This window comes from Ambystoma mexicanum, chromosome 8 (assembly GCF_040938575.1).
Source record: "Ambystoma mexicanum isolate Mex_15411 chromosome 8, UKY_AmexF1_1, whole genome shotgun sequence".
NCBI lineage: Eukaryota > Metazoa > Chordata > Amphibia > Caudata > Ambystomatidae > Ambystoma > Ambystoma mexicanum.
The window spans coordinates 676,318,067-676,327,238 of NC_090929.1; the positions used below are offsets into that span (position 1 = coordinate 676,318,067).

Consider the following 9,172-nt stretch of genomic DNA (forward strand, 5'->3'; position numbering starts at 1 on the left):
TAAAAATATTATAACTGTGTACTCCTATCAGCCGGGTAGCAGTTAATGAAATTTATACATTTGCTATGTCTAGTTATGACATGGTGGCTACTGATGTTACACAATTATACAAGCATTGGATGTAATATTATTGTCATCCTGGTGTGGTGACTCATTCATGATAGGGCTGGGTGTGTATTACCTTTCTGGCTTGGGCGTATTCCGAACAACCGTGTTGGCTCAGGCAGCCTTCTTTGATACCCCTAAGGAGAGTAGTCAACACATTCCTCCATTGAACATGAACCCTCCCTGGGATATTCTCTGGGAACGAATGCTTCAAAACTGGTCAGACATGTCAATGGCCCTCTCCAACCAGGGTGCTCATTACTAGAGTCCTTTTGAATTTAGCAGCGAAAGGAAGGGGGCAGAGTGAGAATAGCTTAGAGGAAAGGTTCAAACCACATGGAGTGCTCATGATCTTGGATTTTGCTAGTGATCCCCTAAAGTCCTGCCCCCTCCTCACTTCCTGCATACAATGCACACTAGGAATGACATCATCAGGAAAAGGACACCTGTCACAGCAGCCTGGATTGAACCCATGACAACAGGATTTTTCCTGAGAAATCTGCTGTAGCTCCCCTTTGTTGATTCATCTTTGAACTTCAAGACGAGAATGATTCACTTGGAGCTCTTTTGAGGATATAGTCCATTCCAAAGTCCTCTGCCATAGAGGTGAAGACAGAGAATTCCAAGGAGGAAAGCTCTTCTCCATAGCCATCTACAGGGCCTATGTAATATGGCGAGCTGACTGAACAAGGCCGTGTGCACCCGGGGCACTGCTAACCAGGACCCTGCCACTTGAGATGATCAAATCCCTGCAAATGCCCTCTACAAACCCTGCAGCCTGGGAAGGGCAGATGAAAGGACTCACATTGCCCCTAAAACTTTAGACCTGGTCTCCTGGTGACTGGAAAGCCCAGAAAGGAGGTCAAAGCCTGCTTACCAATTCAAGATGCTTTTTGAACTGGCATAACCATGCTCGAGTCAATTCGAGCCACTACAGAACTTCCGGTGTTGCCTTTGGCACTCCAAATACTTTTTCATTTGCCAAGTGTGGGGCTGAGTAGGCACTTCACTGCCGTCCTTGTACTCCTGCAGAGCAGTAATGATTTCGTCACAGGGAGATCACTGTGGAAGCTCAGGTGGCTTATGCCTTGCTTTTCTTTTGCTGCCAATGGGTGGCGCCATTCTCTCACACCCTAATAAGAGTTTTCTTGGAGTTTTCATTGATAAAGTAGTTAAATGTGCTCTTTGTTTTTCAAAAAAGGTGTTGTTCTGGTATAGTGCTCCTGCTGCTGGAGGCTGCCTTGTGGCGTTTGGGTCTCTATTGGGCCTGCAATCATGCATTAACATGATTGCCGTCCAAGCTGATTTTGTATTATTAAAACACGTATTTATTAATTTATTTATTTCATTTGTATAGCGCGCATAAACCCCGTAGAAATTGTGGCACTATACATCTACAGGGGACAATGCACTCAATATTCGGACCATCTCGGGGTTCTCTAAAATCCTTGGCCTAGGGTCCCTTGTCTGGAACAAGATCAGTCGAATGGACGCTGTCAGGCTCCGGCCAGGAGACCTACTGGGGTTTTCTCTTTTCCCTACCTTGTCCTTCTAGTTCTTAGGTTGTTCTGAGAGTGAGCGCTGGCACAGACTATTCAATGTTTGCACTGGCCTGGCGTAATGCTGAAGACCATGCCCTCGTTATGAGGCTGCGGATTCTTTTTTAGAGAATTGCCACACATGCAGTAATTACCATGAATACATGCTGTCATTCTAGAAATCTAGCGCATTACAACAAACCGGCCGCACATATGGTAGCGGAACATTTCCAGAATTCTGCATGCATTCTTTTGCTTATGTTTCATCCATTCCCACCCTCATTTTTGAGGATGTCAATAGATTGAAGCGCTATGGTTTAAGGCGCTATATAAATAACACATCATTATCATCATTATCATTGTATAGCAGGATACCGCTAGGTTTTTTTTAACGCACCGACAATGTCCATTCGGCTCTTGTTATGCATTACATGCTAAAAGTGGTGAGAAGGGGGTACTAAGAGGCGCACTTTTCCACCTGCCGTGAATATCCCTACAGAAAAAAACGTGTTTGCTGTGTTGAAAGAAACTACCTGCAAATTACCTTCAGTACAGAAAAGAAATGTTTTTAAAACTTCAGGAGCGTTTTTTAAAATGTTTAGTGGGGTAAAAATTGGAGTTAAAAAATAAGGTATTTGACCTTATAGCGCAAAGGTCATTACTGCATGCGCTATTTTTATGGACTACTTACCGCGCGAGTCAATTCTGCCAGCGGTAAAAGTAGGTTGTATTTCGAAATGCGATGTGGAATGGGGAACTTGAACGGACACAGCAGTCCTATTTCCAGTGTCCCCCGAGAATTATGGGGCTATAGCTTGGTAGCCCAGTGTTTTCCTAGAATGAGAACAGGGGCCACGAGTGCCAAAAAAAGTCAACAACATGCGGGGGAATAGAGCTGGCGAGATGGGTGAAGGAAGAGTCCGATGGAAAGATACGCACTTGGAAGGACTGGCCGGAAAACAGAAACGTCCACAGAGGCCCGGGGGGACCCTTGAGACAGCCAGCTGATGGAGCTCTCTTCAGAGAGCACTTGTCTGCAATAAGAGGCTTAGCTGCTTCTGCCCCGGGCTACCGAGGGCTGCAAGGGGGGCAGAGTAGGGTGGGGGGCAATGACAATGTTAGCTCTTGTGGGCCCACAAAGAGGGGAAAAGCCACCGTTTTTTAACTAGGGAATAATGTGTGGTCTTAGCAGAATGCATTAGACCCCGGGGTGCTTTAACACTGAAGTGTCTTCAAGCTGCTGCGGTTTATGTAACAAAACGGGCCCTGAATGGTCTGACAGCTGAGTCTGCACATTACACAGCCTGATAATTGAAAGCCTGTTCTTTGATTTCTGGCGCGCAGGCCTCGAGTTCGGTGCTCCAGCGGCTTTTCCCTCTTCAAGAGTCCAGGCTTCATCCGTGGTTCAAATGATAGATACAAGCGGGCACACATGCCTAGACAAACCCGCTGCCCTCACGCGCAGTTCTGCGAGCAAGTCCGACGTCACCTTTGACGCACTGACGTAAGAGACTGGCCTGATGGCCTTTTAACTGGCTGTCCATAGCAATCTTCCCTGTTTATCGCAAAGTGTCACAATTGTGTTTTTAGTTCTGGCCGATGGGGCATGGGTTCTGAAACTTGAAATATGCATCGTTAAAGCTAATAGGGTTTTTCAGAGGACTTGTTTTTAATCTTCGAATTATGTTAACCAATGCTTTTAAACGCAAACACAATTTCAACATGTAAGAATCTCATTATTTTCTTAATTTCAATTTAAACTATTATTTACGTTATTTAAACTATTTTCTAACTAGCTTTCATAATGGTTACTATATTCGCGCCACAGGCTCAAAAACGTGAAACTATTTGATCGGTCCTTCTTAAAGTTTAAACATGACGTACGTATAAAGCGTTCAAATATGTTACCCATTTGTATGTTCAAAAATGTTCAAGTATTTTACAAGTATTTTAAATGGCGCTGCTTAAAATGTATAATATTTGCTCAGAACTCTTGCTCTGTTACTTCTAGAACATGCTAGTTGGACAGATCCTGACTGTGTTATCGCCCCACTCATTTTAATCCTTACAACTGCTGAAATATATTTATTTGTTATTTATTGTTTGCTTGTTAGGCGCGTATATAATAAGAACGTACTGTTTCAGAGCACACACAGGGCTGGGAGGGAAGGAGAGAGGGATATACATTAAGCATTACAATGTTTAAGACCAGAGGGGGGAGAAGGTGGAGGGGGGAACCTACTATGCCTTGTGAGTAATTCAGAAGGTGCAGTGCAGAAAGGAAGAGGGAATAGGGTGTAAGTGCTAGGGAGTTTGAGTCCATGGGTGGACCATGGACGAAGTGCTAGAATGTTGAGTGCTAAATGGCCTGGGCAAAGTGCGAGTCTCCAGAGTGGAGGGTATGCAGATGCCAAATGCTATGGAAAGACAGGAGTTGGGAGGAGTTAGTGTGGGAGGTCAAGGCCTGACCTTGCATAAGGGCCAAGTACACCGATTCAGCAACTGTGAGTTGTCTGTCATGGTGCTGGGACATACATTGTGCTAGTCCTCTGACATAACAGAACAGATAACATAACACAACACAGTATATAACATATTACAACACAGCATAAACACTACCAATCGTGGAATCAAGGAGGCCTGAGTTCTACTGAGGGCTTCATTAGCACATCAAATTGCGTGATTTTAGGCGTCAAACTCCTTCTCTGTTAAAACTGGATGTTTTCAAAAATCAATTCATAATTCCCTCCCCTGCCCTGCTCCCTACCTGCTAGGCCAACAACACAGTATTAAACTGAGAAGAACAAACACTGCACTTGATCTTAGCCAAAAGGCAGAGAAACGATCAGCAAAACAGGATATGGGCAGCATATACAGACAATATAGTCATTGTTGACCGCGCTGAAGTGGGGCTTCAGAGAAGCCTGGAGGGGATGAAGAAATATGCAAGGGAGAATAGATTTGTTAATAATTCGTTGAAAAGTGAAATCATGATATGTTGCACCCAAAGGAGACCAAAGGGGGAGATGACCTTCTGGGTTGAAAATAGAAAGTTGGAAATAGAGAATTTCTGTCTTATGTCTTGTTCCTTTTTTGACAGGTAACAAACCCAGCAGTGTTTTACCGTTAACTAGATTCTCACTTTCGTCAGGTCATACATTTTTGCAACTAACCTTTTCCCAGAAATCCCTCACCTGTGAGCATCCCGATCACATGTTCGAAAATGGTTTATAGTGACTTTTCCGACAGTCACTATTTCGAAATGCCAAAATGTCGAAACAAAAGTGCAGAAAAAAAAATTCGAATGCCTTTTAAAAAAAAAACTTTTTTTGGGGGGATCCCCCCAACCACCTGGTTTTTTTTTAAAAACCTCTTTTTTTTGCTAACTAAACAAAACGAAACCCTATAAAATCAAAAAAAATAACTTCAAAGACATTTTTTTTGTTTTTGGGCACTTTTGATTCGATATTTTTGGTATTTCGAAAAAAAATTTCGACATATTGACTGGATACCTTTGAAAATATCTTATATTGCCAACAATTGTATTACCTGTTTTCCGCCATTTTAGCTACCACTACCGGTGTGATTTATGCCCTTATTTTATGTGGAAGAGGCTCCATGGGGCCCATAAAAATGATTTGCTCAGGATCACATAATGTGTGAAGTGAGAAAGGTGGGGATTTGAACCCTGTCTTCCTGGTTTCACGGTTTCCAGTTTAGACAGCTGGGGAACTTCACCTTTACCTACTCCATTTTCAGTATTAGAGCCAACAAAACTCTTTCTGCAAAATTATTATTTAAGGGCTAAACAAGTACGCAGTTCAATAATTCTGGCTTCCAAAGCATCAATCCACATGATAAAGCAACCTGATAAAATGTAAGAGGTTTCTTAATTGAAAAATGTGTTCATAAAGCAAGTATACATCACTTTGTCAGAAAGGAAAGGGCATGAACCATTCTCACAATCTGGTGCAGTGCCATGAAGGTCAGCAAAAGATCTCAGCAAGAGGCACTCAATCTGATGACCTACCTTTTCAGATGTGTACCTCTGCCTTATTAACTCTATTTTCCTTACACAACACCCCGCAGAGTCTTCCTTTTAACTCGATCCTCTATGCCCATTTCTCCCCTTCTTTACAATTAACATTTAGACCTTCATTCCCCTTTTGCTCCATACCACAATCCTCAACTTAATACCCACACATAGCTCGCATCCCACCCCTTTGCCCTTATTGCTGTCACCAATTCCTTGCCACTCAGTGCCTTACATTGCTCTAACTCACAAATAGGTACTAGACCACCATGATTTACCCAGCAGCATTTGCCAGCCATGAAAAGAAGCTGTGTTTGGGGTGTTGCTATGTGATCTGCACTTACGGTGGTCCCAAGTTGCGCTTTTTTTTAAAGTCACCTGCATATTTAAATTCCTGAAAGCAGAGGGAACTGCGAGGGGAGTTCAACTTGGATCTGGTGATGGAGCAAGAGCAAGTGTGACCTACTGTATTTGTTTGTGTTTTCAAGGAAGGTGGAGTGTGTCTGTGTGCATGTGTGTTTTGGTTTGTGTGTCTGTGGTGATGGATTGGAGTGTATTTGTGACTGTCAAAGCGTACTCTGTATGTAACCCGTGAGCTACTATCATGAACTAAGCTTTCCTTCTTGCTTTCCAATTTTATGCAACAGCGCCTCGATGCCTTTGGACTGTAGTGCGCTATACAAATACAAATAAATGTATAAAATAAAATAAATACGTGGAAGAATGTATCTGTGTACATGTGCATATGTTCTTTATTTGTATGTGTATCCTTAGTTGGCCACAAAAGCCATCACAGACTTAAGCTGGCTCATTCATAAATTGGGTGATAATGGTAAAATCTGCGTTATTTTGGCAAATACCACCGATTTTATTGTCCACGCAATTCATGGTTGGATCTGATACCACCAGCAGTCTTCCATAGGAATACTGGTGAAAGAATTTGAGGCAGTCTTCCTGCCAAAAATCTGCCTAATTATTCCTCCACAAATGAGGTGGAAAAAAAAAATCCAAATTTGCCCCAATTGTTCCTAAACCATTTTTTACTGTACAGAAGAGATGCAAAGATGCTTCCCTTCAATAGAGTGAACAGGGTTTTTGCAAAGGGCCACGGTAAGGGTGTGAAAATGTGGGCATTTCTGATACTCCCCTCTCACCACCGTACCCATGTAATATCTGAAGGTATCAAATGTACCCTTGTGTTCTTACCAAAATGAACAGTAGTCGGATGAGCCACCGTACGTAATCCATTACCTCCTTCAGATTAAAGGCGGAAATGGCTGAAAACAATGTTTACAAAAATACCCTTTTACGTTACCGCCAGCAGAGTTGGTGTTTCTGAAATGCCTCAGCAGTATTCCAGAAATACAATCTCCACTGTTGGTAAACTCTGAATTGGTTGAATTTTCAGAAATGCCACCGGCAGATATAGTAACTTTCTCCAGTGATACTTCATAAAAAATACATCCAAATGTGAATGACCCTTACTTTGTAGTCTAGTAATAATTAACACCCGAATGTTACATCATTCTGTGCAGATCTTTCAAAGTTGCCCAAATGTGAGTACTACAAACAATCCACCATCCATTTCTATTACAACCATGCAGTAACATTTATGGGTGCTACTCAGGGTGCGGTTATACTCTTTTGGTAATGAACTCACCAGTGATAAAACAAAATCACCAGAACACAGGGGCAGCATTCTCACAGAATGAAACTAAGGACGAACTCTAATAATGTTTGGGCACTTATTTCCTTGGCAAGTTGGAGTCGTGATAAACTGTTGAGGATTGTAACAGGCCGATATTGTATGGGCTACACTGCTGCCAACATTATCATCCAGGGTCACAGAATCTGTCATTTAACTGTGTACCTTGCAGATGGGCAGGGGTCAAGTCCTACAAAAAAGTGAGGGGACTCATTAACATACACAATGAGATGGGAGTCATCAGAAATAAGCATATCAAGGTAAAATATGCACATTTCATTCAATTGGCTTTGCATAAATATACAAATTATGCAGTACAATGGGCATTTGCTTATCATAAAATCAGCATACACAAAAAAAGGATAGTTTCTTCTAACAGCGTGCACGTTTTAAACCCCAATAATCAATGCCAATGTTATCCCTGGAGAGTGCAGTCCCGAAATGTGACATTTCACCTTTCGCTGTTCGTTGTTTTTCACCAGGTTATATGGGGTAGTGATAAAATGCCTGACTTGTGAGCATGGCGACCACGGTTCAAATCCTCAGGTTGTGCTTAAAAATCCTAATTTCGGTAAAAAAGACAGTCAAAGAGTCTTGCTTTACACATGGCCTCAAAAGGCCCTTGGGGATTGTGTCCACCCTCTGAAAAAAGTGGGGGGATGCTGTCCACCTGTGCTTACCCTCGACTTGGGCCCTGCTGATGGATCGCATGAACATGCATCTGCGGCCCAGGCTCCTCTCCCTCACACACTTACTGGGTTGGCCCACTTGGGGGGGGGGCAACCAGGCACATCTGTAACACCATTGCTGACATCATTATGAGTATCCCACACCATCCACATGGAAGCCGAGCAGGCGTTGCAACCCTCCGTTCCTTCAAGGCAGGCTGGATTCTAAAGGATTTGCTCTTTTTCAATATTTTCTTTTTTATTTATTTGTATTTATTTATTCAGTTAATATACATTCAACCACATGGTTTTGTACATAAATATTCACATTAAACAATTTTGCTCACAATACAAAAATATAAAAGTAAACAACCAACAAATACATTAAAATCACTGTTATAAAACTGTCTTGTTAACCTAATTCAGTTCGAGTTCCATACGCTTTCATGATCACTCATTTTATCATTTTAAAAGTCACAAACATTTCATTCTATTAAAATAAACCTTCAGAAAGTTGATTTTACATTTGAATACACTTCCAATAAAATGTTGTTATAAAACACATAAAATTCATGTCATTTTCATCCATGAAGAGCGACCATATCTTTGAATGCTCCTGGAATTCATTATCACAAGCTTTCAAGTAGCTATTTCTGATAGTATGTAAACTCGTAGAGTTAACAAGTAGGTGTTTTAGCGTTTCCAACCTATTTTCACTGCATAAACGGCACCAACGTCAGGAATGCCTAAAATTGCGCCATTTATCTCAAGCGTATCACAACAGTCGAATTTCATCAGCATGTATTGTCGTATTATTTCCAGGCACGGATATGCTGTGACATAGGCTGCAATGCGATTATGCCTCATGTCATATTTTACATATTTTCTACTGTTATTTATTGTGGCCAACTGCACAATGTTTGTTTCAGTGTTACGCTCGTTACATGTGTTTTTCAGCCATTTTCTTTTTACCTATTGCAGCTCCAGAGAGAGCAACATCCCAGCAAGCCTGGGTGGCATTTGCCCCTTTGCCACCTCGCCCCTGCTCATAACAAAATGGAAATCGTTCTGATTATAACACGATTCAAGGCCACTGTGGGCTGTACTGGGCACATGTTTATTA

At 42.0% G+C, this 9,172-nt stretch overlaps 1 pseudogene; it reads right to left on the minus strand.

Moving 5' to 3' along the window:
* Positions 1–4,317: 4,317 nt before the first annotated feature.
* Positions 4,318–4,489, minus strand: LOC138474956 (U2 spliceosomal RNA; annotated as a pseudogene).
* Between the last annotated feature and the right edge of the window lie 4,683 nt (positions 4,490–9,172).